At 36.9% G+C, this 19996-nt stretch overlaps 1 pseudogene; it reads left to right on the top strand.

The window, feature by feature from the left end:
- Positions 1-5743: 5743 nt before the first annotated feature.
- LOC136175506 (olfactory receptor 4A15-like) lies at positions 5744-6662 on the top strand (annotated as a pseudogene).
- Positions 6663-19996: the final 13334 nt, after the last annotated feature.

Genomic DNA, 19996 nt, shown 5'->3' with positions numbered 1-19996 from the left:
AGTTGTCTGTATTTTCTGTGTAAAGATTATGCCTATTCTGTACTCTTTTAAATATGGATTTTTCTCATAGTTTTATGTATTTGAGATTTATGCACATCCTTGTGTTTATCAATAGTTTATTCATTTTATTGCCAATTAGCATTCCATTTTGTGGATGTATCACAGTCCTTTTAACCTTTTTTTGATTAATAGATATTTTGCCTGTTTCCAGCCATATTAACTTATGATTAAAATTACTGTAAATGTGCATGTAAACTTTTAAAGAAACAAGCAAACAGATTCAGAAAAAATAGAAAATAATTATTTTTGAGGTGCTGCTGCTGCTGCTGCTAAGTCGCTTCAGTCATGGCTGACTATGTGACCCCATAGACGGCAGCCCACCAGGCTCCGCCATCCCTGCGATTCTCCAGGCAAGAACACTGGAGTGGGTTGCCATTTCCTTCTCCAATGCATGAAAGTGAAAAGTGAAAATGAAGTCGCTCAGTCGTGTCCGACTCTTAGCGACCCCATGAGCTGCAGCCCACCAGGCTCCTCCGTCCATGGGATTTTCCAGACAAGAGTACTGGAGTGGGGTGCCATTGCCTTCTCTGTTTGAGGTACTAGATATAAGAATTAAGTGGCAGTGATCACTGAGAGATGGAAGTTTAGTTGAGTTCCAAGTGTTTCCCTGTTTATTACTTTTAAAATGTCTCATGTTGTCATACGGAGAGGGATACATAAAAAAAAAAAAAAAATCCCAATAGGCTTTCTGAGTTGAAGATAGGAGGTTCAGGGTCTGAGGACACCCAGGCAGCTAAATTTATGAGAGTAAAATATGCAGAGGATACAACTATAGTTCTGGAGTCTTGAGGGGGTTGTGGGAGAGAGAGAGAGATTATTCATTACTCAAGTTTCATCAGAGTACTGATCTGTCCTTGCATTTGAGGAAAATCCCTGAGGCTGGAGGGAGATTTATCCAAATGGATTACAAAGAGGACTTGGAGCTGACTTTAGGCCTGGAATAGTGTTTATTCTCACCAGCTGGGAAACCTCATTGTTCACAAGGACAGTGGTGTTGGTTGAATACTCAGAAAGATTTTACAGCAGTAGTGGGACATGATTAGTCTTAGATTGAGCGCTTCTCAGGATGTGTCTCAAAACCCATATTAACAAGCTAAAAAATAATCCCAAAAGAAAGCATCCAAGGGAATCAAAATAAGAACGATTTTCAGGATTCTGTGTGTTTGCTAATGTGAGAAATCGATCTCACTGTTTTCCTTGTGATGCCCTTGTTTCTTTCTCTGGGAAGGCTTATTATGGGGGCAGGTTATTTTCTCCCTTCTGTGAAAGTGTTTATGTAAGATTGGTACCATTTATGGATTAGTTGTTACAGAACTGATTGATGAAAGCCACATGAGAATGACATTTTGAGGGGGAAAGTAATTCTGAACATTGATTTATTTAGATGTTAGATTATCCCAGCTTTTAGTTGTTTCGCTCTGTGTGATTAGAAAGTTGTCTTTTTCATAGCGGTGCTTCATTTTTTTTCTTGGCAAGTATACATCTGTGAATTCATTTGTAATATTATTGTATCATCTTTTTAAGATCTCTAGAATCGAGAGTGATGGCTCTTTCTTCAATATTTGTTTAAAATCTACCGTTTTAACCATTTTATTTATTTATTTCAAAATTTCATTTATATCCCTGCATCCAGTCTTAGTTCCACCTTCAGGATGTCTGCTGTCTCACGCAGGATCAGTCTTGGCAGCGTGTCAACTCTCTGAGCGCACAGGTTCAGAAGTTGCAGCGGGAACTCATCTGCTCCAAACCCACTCCAGGATTCTTGCCTGGAAAACCCCAGGGACAGAGGTGCCGTGTGGGCTACAGTTCATGGTGTCACAGAGAGTTGGACATGTCTGAGCGACTAGCACAAACGCATGTGTGGGGTCTTAGTTCCCCAACTAGGGGTTGAACCCAGATCCCCTGCACTGTGGGGATCCCCTAGTGGCTCAGACGGTAAAGAATTTGCCTGCGATGCGGGAGACCTGGGTTCCATCCCTGGGTGGGGAAGATTCCCTGGAGTAGGGCATGGCAGCCCACTCCAGCATTCTTGCCTGGAGAATCCCATGGACAGAGGGGTCTGGCGGGCTCCAGTCCATGGGGTCGCACAGAGTCGGACACGACTGAGCGACTGCGCACACAGCCCTGCTCCGTAAGGTGGATTATTAACTATTGGACCATCAGGGGATCCCCCTCTCTTCAATCCTGATTCTGATGTATTTTTTCTTTAGTACATTTCGCTAGAAATGTATCAATTTAAAGTTCAAAGACCTAATTATTGGTTTTAAATAGATTTATTATTTTTAATGAACTCCTCTTTACATGATGTCTGTGTTCTCAATACTGTTTCCAACTACAATGCTCTCTAGGTTTATTTTAATTTTTCTTTTCTAGTATCTTGAGACAAAAGCTGAGCTCATTTCTTAAAATATTTATTGTTTTCTAATATTTGCATATAAAGAAAACTACATTTCTTTCTAAGCACTCTTTTAGTTGCATCCAGCTGATATATACATATTATATTATCCTTTATGTGTGTGTGTATACATATATGGATACATATATATATATTTTTTCTAGATATGTGTGTTAGGTCGTGATTGACTCTTTGTGATCCCATGGACCCATGGACTGTAGCCCAGCGGCTCCTTGGTCCATGAGATTTCCCAGGCAACGATACTGGGGCAGGTTGCTACCTTTCAGTCCAGGGGATCTTCCTGACCCAGGGATCAAACCTGCCTCTCTTGCAACTCTTGCACTGGGAGGCAAATTCTTTACCACCAGCACCACCTGGGAAGTCCTGCTTTTTAAACACCTTTAATATAGATTATTTTATATAATGTGTATCATTACCTTTCTGTAGAAAATGTCTGAAGATTTACACAGGTAATTTTAGGCTCATATTGCTTAATTTGTAAATGAAAAATGTTTTGTTTTCCTTTTATTTATATGTATATGTTTACATACATGCTATATACATATATGATGTAGGTATAGATATGTGCTGATGATTTAAATCCTTAAAAATGCACAGCAACTTCTGTCACAGCCTGGGGTGCTTTCTACTTTGGCAAAGCCCACGTTAGGACTTTGAGATAAACGGAGTAATCCCACAAATGTTTTCTCTTTCACCATTTTGATACTAAAACAGATTCTATCAACTTGTCTGTCTGAAATCACATGACAACCTTTATCTGCATTTGAAATAAACCTTAAGTAACTTATTCTGAAGTTAGCAGTAATAATATTTGGAAATAAATTCAGATATTATCTTCAAAGACAAAGCTTAAACTTAGAAAAATATTTGCCTATTTTTGAGGTTTGATTTAAGCTAGAAAGTTTTTACATATTTCATTTCTGTCCAGATTTTATTTTCCCTTTTGGTGATATGGTCTCAATTTACACTTTATGCTTTTTCCCCCAGAGGGCAGGATTCTATAAGTCCTGTTCCACATGGTGATTGTTCTGGTAACATTTCTGGAGATAAAGACTCTACCCTCCAAATTATGATTAATGTTCCAATGAATTTAATTAGACAAAAATCACCCTTGGAGATGGACCTACTGAAAGCCTCACCTGTATGTACTGCCATTAAATATAGACCAAGTGTTGACAGTTCTTTGCCTTTAACCTGAGGAGTGTTTGTCTGTAGTAGCAATCACATGAGAGACTTCTACTAGAATTAAAATGATGAGCTCAGAACATAATAAAGTGTATATATGAAATCATTCCCATCCTTCAAGAAACCCAAAATTCAACAATGCTGTTTGAAGACAGGACAATATAAGTGAGAATCAAAATTTTGCAAAGTCCATTTCACTTTCACCAGTATAGACACAAGCAGCAAATTAATTGTTTTTTTTTTTTACTTTAATCAATCCTTACATAATTTGAAGTTCTCTCTCTCTCTCTCTCTTTGTCTGATTAAAATGGTGATTTAACATTTGTTTGTTATCAGGACAAATTCTGATGATAGTAAACATTTTGAGCTTCTTTTCACAATCAAGATTCAGAGTTCCTTAGGTAACAAGACATTCATATTCATTTTGAAAATTCCAATAATTGAAAAGTATTTTTTTTTCTGAATGTCTGAGATCAATTACACTACCTGCAAGATTGACTCAAAATCCAGTGATGCTGAATGTACCTTGCTCATTATTTTGCCAGAGATGGCATCAGTGCATGAAGGACTAATGGCATCAGTGCATGAAGGACTAAAGAGATGGCACCAGAGCTCAGAACATGGATTGAATAACTTTCATCTTCTGCAGGTAATCCAGGAAGTATATTGAGACACAAAATTCTTAACAAGGCTTTCTGTTTTGTAAGAGTACATTGGTGGAGTGAGAATTCAATCTTTTAAGAGTTTTCCTTTGTGATTTTCATAATCAGCCATGTTAGGATTCCTTCATGATTATTAAATATGTAAAAATTGATTCTATTTGGTGATACACCTTTTGGATAATTTCATATTCTAATGATCTGAAAAAAATTTACCTTCCAGAAAGTACTCTTAGAAATTAATTTCAAGGTTAATGATTTGGCAGTATTTTCATTTCAGGTTTTTATAACTCTGACCCTACTTTCAATTTTTTTGTTCTCTAAATATAGCATGCTAATCTGTTAAAATTAAATGATGAGGTAGCATCCATATATCTTGACTGATTGACTTCCAAGAACTCAAGCAAATACTGTACTAAGCAAGCTGTGACTTCAGGTCCTACTTTTCTATTCACAGATGAGCTTCAGCATCTGATCATATGTTTGTTGGTCATTTAGAGGCATTTTTCCTCTGTTTGTTGATATTTTAATTTATTTCATATTTTTATCTTTTGTTAGTTAATTGCTTACAGATCTTTACTTTCGATAATAACTCTGTGCATATCATCTAACATGTGTATGTTCAGACTATTTTGCCCATTGGTGTTTGGTTATACTTTCCTAAGTTCTTAAAATATTTGAAATATTCAGATATATTTGTTTGAGATTAATTGATTGGTTAAGAAGTTTCTTCCAACCCTAGAAGGAGGAAAGTCACCTCTTTCATGAAATGGACATTAAATCTTGCTTTACTTCTTTTTAAAGCTTTAATCAGCTTTTATTTTTTGTCTGAGATATTAGCTATATGTACAATTTAAAGATTCTAGGTAGAAAATTATTTGCAGGGCTTCACTCATTTAGTGTTCTTTTCCCACATTTTTTTTTTTTTTAATTTACTTGCCTATCTATTAGTTTGTGGTCAAGGAAGATGATTTAATCAGCCTTGTATTATAATATCTGAAAGTACCCAAACATAATAAACCGTAAGGACTGTTTGTTGAATAAAAAACAAATTATACTATCTATGGTGAAACGGACCACCAGCCCAGGTGGGATACATGAGTCAGGTGCTCGGACCTGGTGCACTGGGAGGACCCTGAGGAGTCGGGTGGGGAGGGAGGTGGGAGGGGGGATCGGGATGGGGAATACGTGTAACTATATGGCTGATTCATGCCAATGTATGACAAAACCCACTGAAATGTTGTAAAGTGATTGGCCTCCAACTAATAAAATAATATTTAAAAAAAAAAAAATAAATAAAAAAAATAAAAAATTAAAAAAAAAAAAAAACAAATTATTGTAAGATTTTAGGAAGTCACTTTTAATAATTGTATTTATAGATAATGCTGTCCTGAACTCTGGAATAAGACATACAGAAGAACCTATGGAACAAAGGAAAAATGTAACTGAGTTTGTCCTCTTGGGGCTCACTCAGAGTGTCGAGGGGCAGGAAATTTTATTTGTCGTGTTCTTGCTCATTTACACTGTGACCATGGCGGGCAACCTGCTCATTGTCTGGACTGTGGTACTCAGCCCAACATTAGATGCCCCTATGTACTTCTTTCTTGGCTACTTATCATTTATGGATGCCTTTTATTCTACTTCAATCACCCCAAAGACAATTATAGACTTACTCTATGAGAAGAAAACCATTTCATTTCAAGCTTGCATGACCCAGTTTTTTACAGAGCATCTGTTTAGTGGTGCTGAGGTTTTCCTCCTGGTTTTCATGGCCTATGACCACTACCTGGCCATCTGCAAACCCTTGCATTATTTGACAATCATGAATCACAGAGTGTGTGTTCTGATGCTGCTATTGGCTTGGGTTGGTGGGTTTTTACATGCTCTGCTTCATATTATTTTTTTTTTACAACCTTCTCTTCTATGGCCCTAATGTCATTGACCACTTTGGGTGCGATACGTACCCTTTGTTAAAACTTGCCTGCACTGACACCCACATTACTGCTCTCACAGTAGTTGCCAATGATGGGGCGATCTGTGTGACCATTTTTACACTCTTACTCATCTCCTATGGGGTCATTCTGCGCTCCTTGAAGAATCTCAGTCAGGAAGGGAAGCGTAAAGCCTTGTCCACCTGTGGCTCCCACATTACAGTGGTGGTCCTCTTCTTCGTGCCCTGCATTTTTACGTATCTGAGACCTCCTGTTACCTTACCCATTGATAAATACCTCGCTGTGTTTTACACCATTGTCACCCCTATGCTGAACCCTCTAATCTATACTCTGAGAAGTGGAGACATGCAAAATGCCATGAAAAAGCTATGGATCAGAAAAAAGCAATGAAGCAGCAGCAAAATATATTACTTATTTTCAACAAACAATTGCTCTTTCAATGAGCAAGGAAAGTCATGTGTGATTTTTTTTTAAACTGTAATAAGTGTCTCCTCAGTTTAAATAACTTGGGTATGATGAAAAAGGTTTATCATTTGAATACTTCCAATGATCAAAATAAGCTTATAAACATTTCATATTTTCCTAATGCAAACTATATATTTAGTTTGAAATACATTTTTATGATTTCTGCAATTTTGGAGAAAATGTATACAGTTTGGGGGTATAAAATATCCTATTGAAGCAATAGATTTATGTTCTATATGATGAGTTATACTCAGCTAATACTGCAAATTTATGTAATTAGGGAAAGGTTTTCTCATGTTTTTCTCTTCAAAAATGTAATCTTCTTCAGAATAGAGCTCATTACAGATTTCAGGAAAAATAATTTTAAAAATATGATTAAAAACTTGGTTTATTCCTCCATACACAAAGACATTCCATATTAACATTTGAAGTAGATTTCTTATTTCTCTATCTATGAGCTTCTTTATGCACATTATTTTATTTCTATTGTTTAGCACGCTAATGTCAAAGAAGAACATTTCAGTCATAATATTATTAAGGAGGTTATGTTTGTAAAAATAATCTGAAAGACTAAAGTTTTATACAGAAAAATAAACAAACCTTACTCAGTATTCCAACTGGGTAATCATATTATTGCCTCATTTTTTTCAGCTTTGTTTGGGGTTATATTTTCATAAAGGTGGCTCATTCTGCTTTCCAGATACTTTAGAGTACCTGGTAAAAACCCCTGCTGCATTTTCAGTATCCTGGTCACCTTTTCTGCTTACATAACCTTCTGTGGAGACCCAGGCACACTGGTCTCTCTCATGTGTAAATTTAGCACAGTCTATCATCCGTGCACTTTAAATATTCAGTTTGGAACTTGACACCTAAATATTTGGGGTTATATCATTGTCAAGAAAGATTCTGACAATATATACCATTATTATCTCTCTTATTAATATAATAGAGATTGCTAGGTAATAAAGATGCCAGAATATATTGTTTTATTTGACAGAAACAGCATTCGTAAAATCCTCCTCTGAATTAGGCTTGAAACAAAATATTATCTGCCTCTAATATGGTCAGTGCATGTGGTCAAAGAAGATTATCCTTTTGCCTCTCTTGTTTACTCTGGTTTCATGAGGGGCTAAGCCTATGGGGTGATGAGTGCTTTTTACTAGTAAATCACACTGTGTGAGCGGAGAAGGCAATGGCAACCCACTCCGGTGTTCTTGCCTGGGGAATCCCAGGGACGGGAGCCTGGTGGGCTGCCATCTATGGGGCCGCACAGGGTCGGACACGACTGAAGCGACTTAGCAGCGGCAGCAGCAGCACGCTGCGTGAGAAGCCTCATGTCCTGAATTTTATGCCTGTTCCCTGAAGATTTCTCATACCTCAGTGAAAGTGCTAGTCACTCAGTCGTGTCCGACTCTTTGCGACCCCGTGGACTGGACCCCGCCAGGCTCCTCTGTCCTTGGGATTCTCCAGGCAAGAGTACTGGAGTGGGTTGCCATTCCCTTCTCCAGGGGAACGTCCTGACCCCGGAATCAAACCCGTGTCTCCTGAGTTACACACAGATTCTTTACCATCTGAGCCATCAGGGAAGCCCTTTATTATCTCAAGGTCTTCTCAAATAAAATACTAAGCACCAGATAATAACAAGCCTTTGGGTTTACTAGAACTTATGCAATTTATCTCTCCACTTTGGGATGTTGCTATAGACTGAAAGTTTATTTCCCTCTCCAAAATCATAAGTCAGATCCTTTCTACTGTGATGGTATTGGGAGGGGGGCCCTTTGGGTAATGAGTAGGTCACAAAAGCTTCACCCCGATGAGTGGGATTGATACCCTTATAAAGAAGCATCAGAGAGTTCACGTAACTCTGGCATGTGAGGACACAGGGAAAAAAAAAAAAAAGGCTGTATGTGACCTAGGGACAGGACCTCACCAGATTTGGAATCTGTCAGCACCTTAATCTTGGACTTCCTAGCCACCAAACCACTGAAAAGTAAATACATATTGCTTAATCTTCTAGTCTATGATCTTCCATGAAAGCAGGCCATGTATACCAAGACATATGTTTCATCAATTTTCAAACTTGTGTATTATTTCAAGTAATAAGATAAAAATATTAGCTAACTCTCTATGTTCCTTAGTTTATAAGCTTCCTGAAGTCAGGGACATTGTTCTGTCTTTATATTTTCTATTCCTTGCACAGCATATGGGGCAAAGAATCCACTCTATAGATTTTGCCAGTTATCAGAATTATTGGTCTATTGGAGTGAGAATCTTTACTAAAAGGTTATGATTAACTCTTTTTACATCAAATATACTTACAAATAATACTATTCTTTGAAATCTCTTACAAACATTTATTCTATTGCTTATGTTAAATTTTAAGTGTTTTATATATAGCTCTTGTTTTCATATTTTTCCTTTTTATTTCTTCTACCACATTACTTTTGAAAAGTTTCATTTCCTAGCAATTATTTTTAAGTTTTAACCTCTTTTTTTAAAAGAACAACTGATGGTATAATGCCATTTGAAGAAACATGGATGGACTGAGAAAGTATCATTCCAAAGTAAGTCAGAGAAAGAAAGACAAATAGCATACAATATCATTCATATGTGGAATTTAAAATATAACACAAATAAATTTTTCCACAGAATAGGCACAGACTAAAGACACAGAGAGCTGGCTTGTGGTCGCCAAGGGGTTATCTGGGGAAAGGGATGGATTGAGTTTAGGATTAGCAGATGGAGATGATTATGTTTGCATTGTATAGGCAACAAGGTCCTACCATATGGCACAGGGAACAATAGTCAATGTTCTGTGATGAAGCAATAAAACACCATATAAAATATATGAAAAAGAATATTGTGTGTATATGTATATGTATAATGGAGTCACTTTGCTATGTAGCAAAAACTAAAGCATTGTAAGTCAATTACCCCTCAATAAAAGAAATGAAAGATTCAATTATTCATTAACAATCTAGAATTTACTTTTATTTGTGATAGGTAAATATTTAAGCCTACTTTTCCCAAACAGGTAAAATAATCTATCAACATAATCATTAATTTCAGTTTATTTGACAATTTTCTTTTTACTATGTGAGGTTATTACACCATTTAGAAGGCTGAATTCTCAGGAACTTGCTCCTCCTCATCACTCTCCTCCTTTGTGACCTTCTCCTCCTGCTCTAAACATCAGGCTCATTTTGAAAAGTTTGCAAACTTCCCATAAAAGTATATATAGCTTGCCGTGACACTATATATTTGCCTTGATGAAAATTACATGTTTTAATAATATATTTCTCATCCAGAATAAGACACATATTGTAAAATATTCACTGATGTCTCAACAAAAATTTGTAAGTATCTCCATAGAGTGTATACAAATCTTGTCTTTTCATTTTCTTATAGAAAAGGATGACTCTCTTATTTGCATTTGATTTACTGACACGTTTTCAAAGAACAGCTCAGAGAAGACTCAGTGTCTTTTTCTGGTGTAAATTATAGCTCATTTCTAAAGGTCACAGGCACATCAGTCGTTCAGGTCAGTCACTCAGTCATGTCCGACTCATTGTAATCCCCATGAATTTCAGCAGGTCAGGCTTCCCTGTCCATCAACAACTCCTGAAGTTTACTCAGACTCATGTCCATTGAGTCAGTGATGCCACCCAACCATGTCATCCTCTGTTGTCCCCTTCTCCTCCTGACTTCAATCTTTGCCAGCATCAGGGTCTTTTCCGATGAGTCAGTTTTTCACATCAGTTGGCCAAAGTATTGGAGTTTCAGTTTCAACATCAGTCCTTCCAATGAATATTTAGGTCTGAAGTCCTTGAGGATTGACTGGTTTGATCTCCTTGCATTCAAAGGACTCTCAAGAGTCTTCTCCAACACCACAGTTCAAAAGCATCAATTCTTTGGCACTCAGTTTTCTTTAGAGTCCAACCCTACATCCATACATGACCACTGGAAAAACTGTAGCTTAGACTAGACGGACCTTTGTTGGCAAAGTAATGTTTCTGCTTTTTAATATGCTGTCTAGGTTGGTCATAGCTTTTCTTCCAAGGGGCTAGCGCCTTTTAATTTCATGGCTGCAGTCACCATCTGCAGTGCTTTTAAAGTTCCCCAAAATAAAGTCTGTCACTATTTCCATTGTTTCCCCATCTATTTCCCATGAAGTGATGGGACCAGATGCTATGATCTTAGTTTTCTGAATGTTGAGCTTTAAGCCAACTTTTTCACTCTTCTCTTTTATCAAGAAGCTCTTTAGTTCTTTGCATTCTGCCATAAGGGTGGTGTCATCTAAGCATCTGAGGTTATTGATATTTCTCCCAGCAATCTTGATTCCAGCCTGTGCTTCACCCAGCCCGGCATTTCACATGATGTACTCCAAACTAGTTAAATAAGCAGGATGATAATATACAGCCTTGATGTACTCCTTTTCTGATTTGGAACCAGCCTGTTGTTCCATATCTGGTTCTAACTATTGCTTCTTGACCTGCAAACATATTTCTCAGGAGGCAGATAAGGTGGTATGGTATTCCCATCTCTTGAAGTATTTTCCACTGTTTGTTGTGATCCACACAGTCAAATACTTTGGTGTAGTCCATAAAGCAGAAGTAGATGTCTCTCTGGAACTCACTAGCTTTTTCAATAATCCAGTGGATGTTGGCTGTTTGATCTCTGGTTCCTCTCCCTTTTCTAAATCCAGCTTGAATATTGGGAAGCTTGTGGTTCACGTACTGTTGAAGCCTGGCTTGGAGAATTTTGAGAATCACGTTGCTAGTGTGTGGGATGAGTGCAATTGTGCAGTAGTTTGAACACTCTGTGGCATTGCCTTTTTTGGGATTATCCAAACATTCCTTGGCCTATGTCCAGCAGTACACAAGTATGTATCCAATCTCATGTGAATCTCTATGACAACTTGTAACTACATATTCAATGTTATTTAGGTATCTATTCAATTGCTTGCATGTGTCTATATGAGAACACACACAGGTCTATATCTGACAATATATAGTTACTAAGTGAACTAGTGAATATGTTAATAATTGTTATGCATTTTGTCTAGAATAGTGTTGATTTTAATCTGTGCTTTCCAGATATTGGGAGATCCTTCCTCTTTATATTGTTGGTTATTATTTGCAGCAATTTGGTAAAGTATGCCTCTGTGAGTAGACTTGAGATGTTTTCCTTTTCCCTCTGCCTGTTTGCTTCAAAAACTGGAGACTCTGGGCTACTGTTAATAAGCCCTAGTCCAATAGCACACTGAGTGGCCTGTCAGCGAAATTTTCAGATCTTTGAATGAACATTTCTAGCACCGTGGCTTGAAATAGTCATAAAATATCCCCAATACCATATCTGAATTTAAGATCCTGAAGGAGCCTTGCCAACTGGAAATTGGCACTTGCTGTCAGCTTCTGCAAGGATTAAGTCAATGGTCACCACAGCCACTGACCCTCAAAACTCCCTGAAAGGAGTTCAGGGAAGAGATTTGGAATGAGGCACCCTGTGCTCTGAGAAAAGCTGGCAGAATAGGCCTTCAGATAGATATTTTCAGGAGACTTTATGAGCCACAAATCTCACGTCTTCTCAGGTCTAGAAAAGCACTGAAATCATTAACAGTAACATTTGCTTCGGCCATTTGGAAGAAAATAAATTTGAAAGTCAAAATGGGATAACTGTAGTTCAGATATCCAAGGTAAAATTAGATGGCTATTATGGATTTTAGACACATTCCTGTGTTCCTAAGAACTTAAATTTTCTGAGCTGTGTCAGATTACGGGAAGGTACTGGTCACTGGTAGCTACAACCTTATGATTTCAAGGCATCCTCTTGTAACTATTAAGATCTTCTGCACTAAAATTGTTTTAGATCAGATATTAACAAAAAAGAGGAGACTTATGTAGTGGCCAATAATTCCTGTTATATATATATATATATATATATATACACACACACACACACACCACATCAGAAGTTAAAACCTACTTAGATAAAGGTAAACAACTGGCTACCTGGCTGCAAGTCTCCCTTGAGTGTCAGGTCCAGATAGACTTATTCTCCTAAATCCCCAAGTGATTGAGTTCTTAATCATACCAAACTCAACTTGGAAGTCGGGAATATTTCAACCTGATATTCATTCCATGAGTTGAGGCAGAACTCTGCCGCATTTCAGGGGGAAGTAGCCAGAGCATTTGTCCCCCATTCCCTGAAAGACTCAGGGAAGGTTAACCTAAGGGGAAATTAAAAGCCATTTCCCATAAAATCGAGTTCCTCTGCTAAGTTTGACTAATGTCTCTATCCAAAATGATTATTCCATTTTTTTCCAACACTTTTTCTCCTCACGATTGATGAATATCAGAGAGAAGTGGGAATTGATACTGAGCAAAGCTGTGTGGGGCTCCTGGGCATAAAAATCTTTACATGCTTCTCATTTCTTTGATTACAGAAAATGATTTCTTTCAACATCCTTGACCTTCCCTGAGTTCCAAATGGAAGGTTCAAGTAGTTGTTAATTAGGTAAGGAAGAGGGTGTGAGACAAGGGAAAAGCAGACAGTAAAGGAAATGATAGTCAGTCTTGGGGAAGACCCTAATTCCCCATCAAGGGACACACACCACATCTTTGAGCTGTTCTGCAGATACTGAAACCCCCCACCAGGTGGGAGAAGTTTACAATGGTATACTGCCCACATGCACCTGACCCTAGACCAGTTGGAACCAGAAAGTTGGTGATGCTGACTCCCACTTACCTCATCACCAATCAATCAGAATGATGTCCACTAGCTGATCACAGTTTTTTGAACCATTGCTATAAAACTTCTCACTATCCTCTCCAAGTAGAGACACAAAGTTTTAAGGGCAGCTCTGCCCGCCTTTGCCCAGCAAAGTAAATAAAGCTATTTTTTCCTACTTCCCACAAAACTCTCTCCAATAGCTTAATAGTGTTTTCAGTGTTACTTCGGATTGCTGGCTAAGTGAAGTCCAAAGCAGAATTAAATGTCTATCTCAAGATAAATCCATCTTAAGCAATTAATGATCTTTTGTAATTTACCTACAACCTATGTAGGAATCTTTGGCCTTTAATTAAGTTACTTTGAACTAAGTTATTTTGATTATGGTCCTACCTAAAATTCTTAAAAAATTTTTTGACAGTATACTCAGTATATATCCCTAGGGGGGTAAAATGATAAAACAATAGTGTAGTCTTTTCTACATAAAAGTAAATGATGGCTGACATTCCTATGTTTCCAAAGTTCGTCTGAAAGCATAACATTATGCAAATAGCAACTAAATTTAAAATATCTATATTTCTGATTGCATCTGGTCTTCGTTGTATCACATGGACTGAGTTGCCCTGTGGCATGTGAGATCTCAGTTCCCCAGTCAGGTATAGAACCTGTGTCTGCTGCTTTGGAAAGCAGAATGTTAACCACTAGGCCACCAAGGAAGTCCTGGCAATTCAATTTTGAAAGAGTAATGAGTCATTCTAGTGACAACACAAATTATAATGTTACAATTAAAATCATGTTGTACTGGGTCAAAGACAGATATAATGTAAATGAGTAATAAGACTTATAAATTCAGCCAGGTTCATAGGATTTTCCTGTAGTATACTTTTGGTTGTAAATGACAGAAAGGTTAACTGAAATGCTTTTGAAATTTAAGGATATTTGTTGATTGGCTAACATAACTGCAAACTTCAAAAAAACTAAGCTTCACAGTTAGTTGATATATTGGATCAATTATGCCATAAAGGAGTCTTTTTCTTGTTTTCTTGTCTGATTTATCTTACATCTGACTTACCTGGCATTTAGAAGGATTGCTGTGTGTAACAACTCAGAGAAAAGGCTCTTCATATGACTCTGGCAGAAGTAATTGACCTTGATCATCAGATACATACAACAAGGACTAAACCACTGTGGAGACAGGGCAAAATATTTTTGCGTTTCAGGTGACCTGTTAACACTTGGCTACCTCTTGCAACTCATATTGTGACAGTAAACAAGAAACGACAGGAGCCTGGCCTGCATTTTGGGTAGATTGAAGATGTGATTAGACACTGAGGGGTAAAATTCTAGGCTGTACCTTTAGCTAAGCCTCTAAAATCAGTTGAGGAGTTAGTGGAAGGTGAAGGGAGAACAGAGTCGACAGTGAAGGGAAAAGACAGTAGACAGACGCTGCAGCTCTGTGATCGGCAGCAGTGTCGAGTGGCATAGGCCGTTACTCCTGCCGTTCTCCCCTAATCTGTCAGGAAACTATTTTTAGGTAAAGTCCCCACTTCTGAATTCATCATCAGCATTGAAATGAAGGAAGACAGAATGAATGTGACTGAATTCATTCTAAAGGGACTTACCCAGGATTCTCAGATGCTGATAATTCTATTTTTGGTGTTACTTAGCATCTACATGGCAAATAGACGGGGGAAAAAAAATGGAAACTGTGACAGACTTTATTTTCTTGGGTTCCAGATGGTGACCATCACTGCAGATGGTGACCACAGCCATGAAATTAAAAGACACTTGCTCCTTGGAAGAAAACTATGACAAATCTAGACAGCATATTAAAAAACAGAGACATAAATTTGCCGACAAAGATCTGTAGAGTCAAAGCTATGGTTTGTCCAGTAGTCATGTACAAATGTGAGTTGGACCATGAAGAAAGCTAAGCACCAAAGATTAGATATTTTCAGTCTATTGCATTGGAGAAGACTTTTGAGAGTCCCTTGGACAGCAAGGAGATCAAACCAGTCCATCCTAAAGGAAATCAACCCTGAATATTCATTGGAAGGACTTATATTGAAGCTGAAACTCCAATACTTTGGCCACCTGATGTGAAGAGCCGATTCATTGAAAAGGACCTTGATGGTGGGAAAGATGGAGGGCAGGAGGAGAAGGAAGCAACAGAGGATGAGATGGTTGGATGGCATCACCATCATCGATGGACATGGGTTTGAGCAAGCTCTGGGAGACGGTGAAGGAAGAGGAAGCCTGGCTGCTGCGGTCCATGGGGTCACAAACAGTCGGACAAGACTGAGACACAGAACAACAGCAACAATGAGAAAAAGTTTCCACATTGTGGCAGAGAGAGGGATATCTCCAAAGATCCTGACACTGCCTCCGATTTGAGAATCTGAAATTCACACTCAAGGACACTAACACAGAAAATACATCTATAGTCCTGGAGAGGATGAGTGTGAGAAAGAGAGAGAGAGAGAAAATTATGCAAAGCTAAGAGGATCCATCTCAAATATTCATCAAAGAACTGATCTGTGTGTGCATCTGAAGAAAATACCTGGGGCTGGGGAAAGATTTACCCAGATGAATTAGAGAGAAAAGTGCTTGGTTCTCAAACTACGCTAGGAAGAGAGCCTACTCTCATTAGCTAGAAAACCTCATATTTACAGGCGTGGTGGGCAGTGCTGTTGGTTTAGTATTTAGGAAAATTTTCATTAGCTGTGGGACATGACTAGTTCTACACTGAGCATATCTCAGGACCAGCTTCAAGACTTGTATCAGCAATACATTTTTAAAAAATCCTCAAAGAAAACACCCAAGGGAATCAAAACAAGTATTTTGTTCAAAATTTTGTGTCTTCGCTAATGTGAGGTATTAATCTAATTATTTCCACTTGATGCCCTTGAGTCATGCTGGTATAAGGGTTATGCTGGGTGCATAAAATGCATTAGGAAGTACATTGTTCCATTACTTCTATGAAAGTGGTGTGTAACAAGTTATTTCTTGATTAGCTGTCATGCAAAATTAATTGATTAAAGCTAGATGGGAATGACCTATCTTGCAGGAGAATGTTAGGACTCTAAACATTCAATTTATTTGCACTTAGATTATCCCAGTTTTAAACTATTTCTCAATGTGTGTTTAGACCATTGTGTTTTTCATAGCAATGGTCTGTTTTCTTTTCTTGGCAAGTTAACTGCCATACATTCTTTTATCATATCATTTTTGTTGTCTTTTGTCCACAAAATTTGTGGAATCTGCAATGATGGCCCTCTTTTCAATCTTGGTTCTGATAATTTGTTTTTTCTCTTATTTTTCATTAGTCCATTTGGCTAGAAATTATAATTTATTCAATGTTCAAAAGGATTGATTCCTGGTATTCTTTACTTTATATGAATTACTCTTCTAATGATGTATGTCTTTCAACACTTTCCGCACTACAATGTTATTTATGTTTATTCTAAATTTTCTTTTTTAACATTTTGAGACAGAAGTTTAGTTCATTCTTTAAAGTATCTATTGTTTTCTAATATTTGCATTTAAATCTGTAAAGTTCTCTCTAATCACACAATTAGCAGCATCCAGTTAATTTATACACATTGCAATGTATTATATATAGTCTTTTATGTATATTAATATATATATCTTTTATAAATATTTTTCATATAGTTTTTATATACATGTATATCATAATGTTTCTGTTGAAAATATATTTTTGAAAATAGTCATGAGTGATTTTAGGCTAAATAATTGGAAAATATTACGCTTGTGTTATAAATTTCTGTTTAAAGTACATATGTGCTTTATGATTTAAGTTCTTAGAAATATATTGCAAATTGTATTTGCCTTAGGTATTTCCTACTTTGGTGGATGCCCTGTGAGCACTTTGAGATGAATGGAACAGTCCCACAAATTCTTTTTTCTTTTCCTAGTATGATACTAAAACTGATAAAACAGTTTCTATCAATTGTGTATCTGATATTATGTGACACCTTTTATCTGCGTTTGAAATAAAGTTTAAATGACTTGTTCTGAAATTAACATTCATGATTGGGAATTGGTTCAGATATCATCTTCAAAGATAAAGCTTAAACTTAAAAAGATTTGCTTGTTTTGAAGAACATAATTTCACAAGGAAGTTTTCACATATTTCATTTCTGTCCAGATTTGATTTTTTCTTTTGGTGATAAGACCTAAATTTGCTTTTCATGATTTTTTTCCAGAGGGCAGAATTTTACAAGTCTTGTTCCACACGGTGATTGTTCTTGTACCATCTCTGGAGATCTACCCTCAAAATTATGATTAAGGTCCCAGTGAATTTAATTAGACAGAATCATACTTGGAGACGCAGGGATCGAATGACTCAGCTGTCTGTGCTGCTCTTAAATGTAGACAAAGTGCTTACGGCTCTTTGCCAGGACCTGCGGATCATTTGTCTACAGCAGCAATCACATGCCTGGCTTCTTCTGGAACTGAAATGATGGACTCAGAACATAATGAAGTGTGCATATGAAATTATTCGTCCTTCAGCAACACTAAAGTTCAACAACACTGTGTGAAGACAGGACAGTAAGTGATTAAGAATCACAATGTTGCAACAGCTATTTCACTATTTCACTTTGACTGCTACAAGTGCAAACAGAAAATATTTTATTATAAACAATTTACACACAGTTTGAAGTTTTTTCTCTCTGTCTGATTAACATACTGATTTAATATCCGTTTGTTATCAGGACAAATCCAGCCAACAGTGAACATTCTGAGTTTCTGTTCACAATCAAGATTCAGAGTTCCTTAGGAAACAGACATTCATATTCATTTCGAAAATCTCAGTAATTTGAAAAGTAATTTTTAAAAAATAACTAAGATGATTTTGATTTTCTGCAAGCATGTAAAGCATTGGCCACAGGAAGCAGTTCAAGGCGCTGTGAGGCTGCATGAATCTCACTCTCTGCATTACCAGAGACAGCATCAGTGCATGAAGGACAAGCAAGAAGGAACCAGGGCCCAGAACATGGATTGAACAGCTTTCTTCATAGACAGGTAGCATATTTTAGAAGCACATTTAGAAACAAATATTTTAGAAGCATATTTAGAAACAAAATTCTGAACGAGTCTTTTTCAATTTTGTAAGAGTATGTTGGTGAGGTGAGCTTTCTTTGTTTTTTTTTTTTTTTTTTTTTTTTTCACTTATTTTTATTAGTTGGAGGCTAATAGATTTCTTACTTGCTCAGTCGTGTCCAACTCTTTGGGACCCTTCAGATTGTAGCCCACCAGGCTCCTCTGTCCATGGGATTTTCTAGGCAAGAATACTGGAGTGGGTTGCCATTTCCTCCTCAGAGGGATCTTCCTGACCTGGAGACTGAACCCGCATCTCCTGTGTCTCCTGCATAGAAGGCTGATTCTTTGCCCACTGAGCCTTCAGGGAAGCCCAGGATGGGGTTAGAATTCAGTCTTTTAGAGTTTTCCTTTGTGCTTTTCATAATAAGTCATGTTAGAACACCTTTATGATTATTAAATATGTTGACTCAATAGATTGATTCTATTCTGTAATACTTCTTTTGAATAATTTCATTACTAATGATTTGGAATAAAGTTACCTACTTGAAGATAAAATATCCTTAGAAATTAATTTCAAAGGTAATGATCTTGGGATAGTTCCATGGGTAGAGACATATAACTCTGATAATAGTTTTAATTTGTATGTTCTCTAACATTGTGTGTTAATTAAAAGATGAGGTAACATCTATAGACCTTGACTGAGTGACCCTCGAGAATTCGAACAAATACTGTAATAAGTAAACAGTGACTTAAAGTCCTATTTTTTTGTTCACAGGTGGGTTTAGGCCTCCTATCATATTTGTTGGCCATTTAGAAGCAGTCTTATATTAATTTTTTGTTGATATTTTATTCCACACTTCATACTTTTACGTTTATCTTTTCTTCATTAGATGATAACTCTCTGTATCATCCAATATGTAAGCCTTTCTTCGAACATTTCATCTATTGCTGCGTTGGTATCATTTCCTAGATCCTTAAAAACCATGAAATTGTCAAAAAACCTATTTGAGATTTCAAGGATTGGTTAAGAATATTCTTTCAACCCTAGAATGAAGAAGTGTACCTCCTTTATGAAATGGATAGTAAATATAAAGTAAATCTTGCTTTACATTTTTATTAAACTTTTAATCAATTTTTTAAAATTTTTAATAGATATTAGCTATATGTACAACAATTAGCTTCCAGATGGAAAGCTAATAGTGACACCTCATTTATTTAATGATGCATCCTTTTCCCACAAATGTCACTAATTAATTGCCTCTCTATTAGTGTGCAAGATTTTGAGATTAATGATGATGTTTTAATAAGCCTTGATCTTATTAATAATATCTGAAAATATAAGAACCATACTGCTCATTTGTTGAATGAATGAACAAATTATCATGACAAGTCAGGAAGTCAGTCATAAGAATTATATTGATAGGAAACGTCGTCCTGAACTCTGAATAAAAGATGCAGAAAGACCT

The sequence above is a fragment of the Muntiacus reevesi genome, chromosome 9 (assembly GCF_963930625.1).
Source record: "Muntiacus reevesi chromosome 9, mMunRee1.1, whole genome shotgun sequence".
Taxonomy (NCBI): domain Eukaryota; kingdom Metazoa; phylum Chordata; class Mammalia; order Artiodactyla; family Cervidae; genus Muntiacus; species Muntiacus reevesi.
The sequence above is the reverse complement of the archived record's forward strand: the minus strand, read 5'-3'. Positions and strand labels throughout refer to the sequence as shown.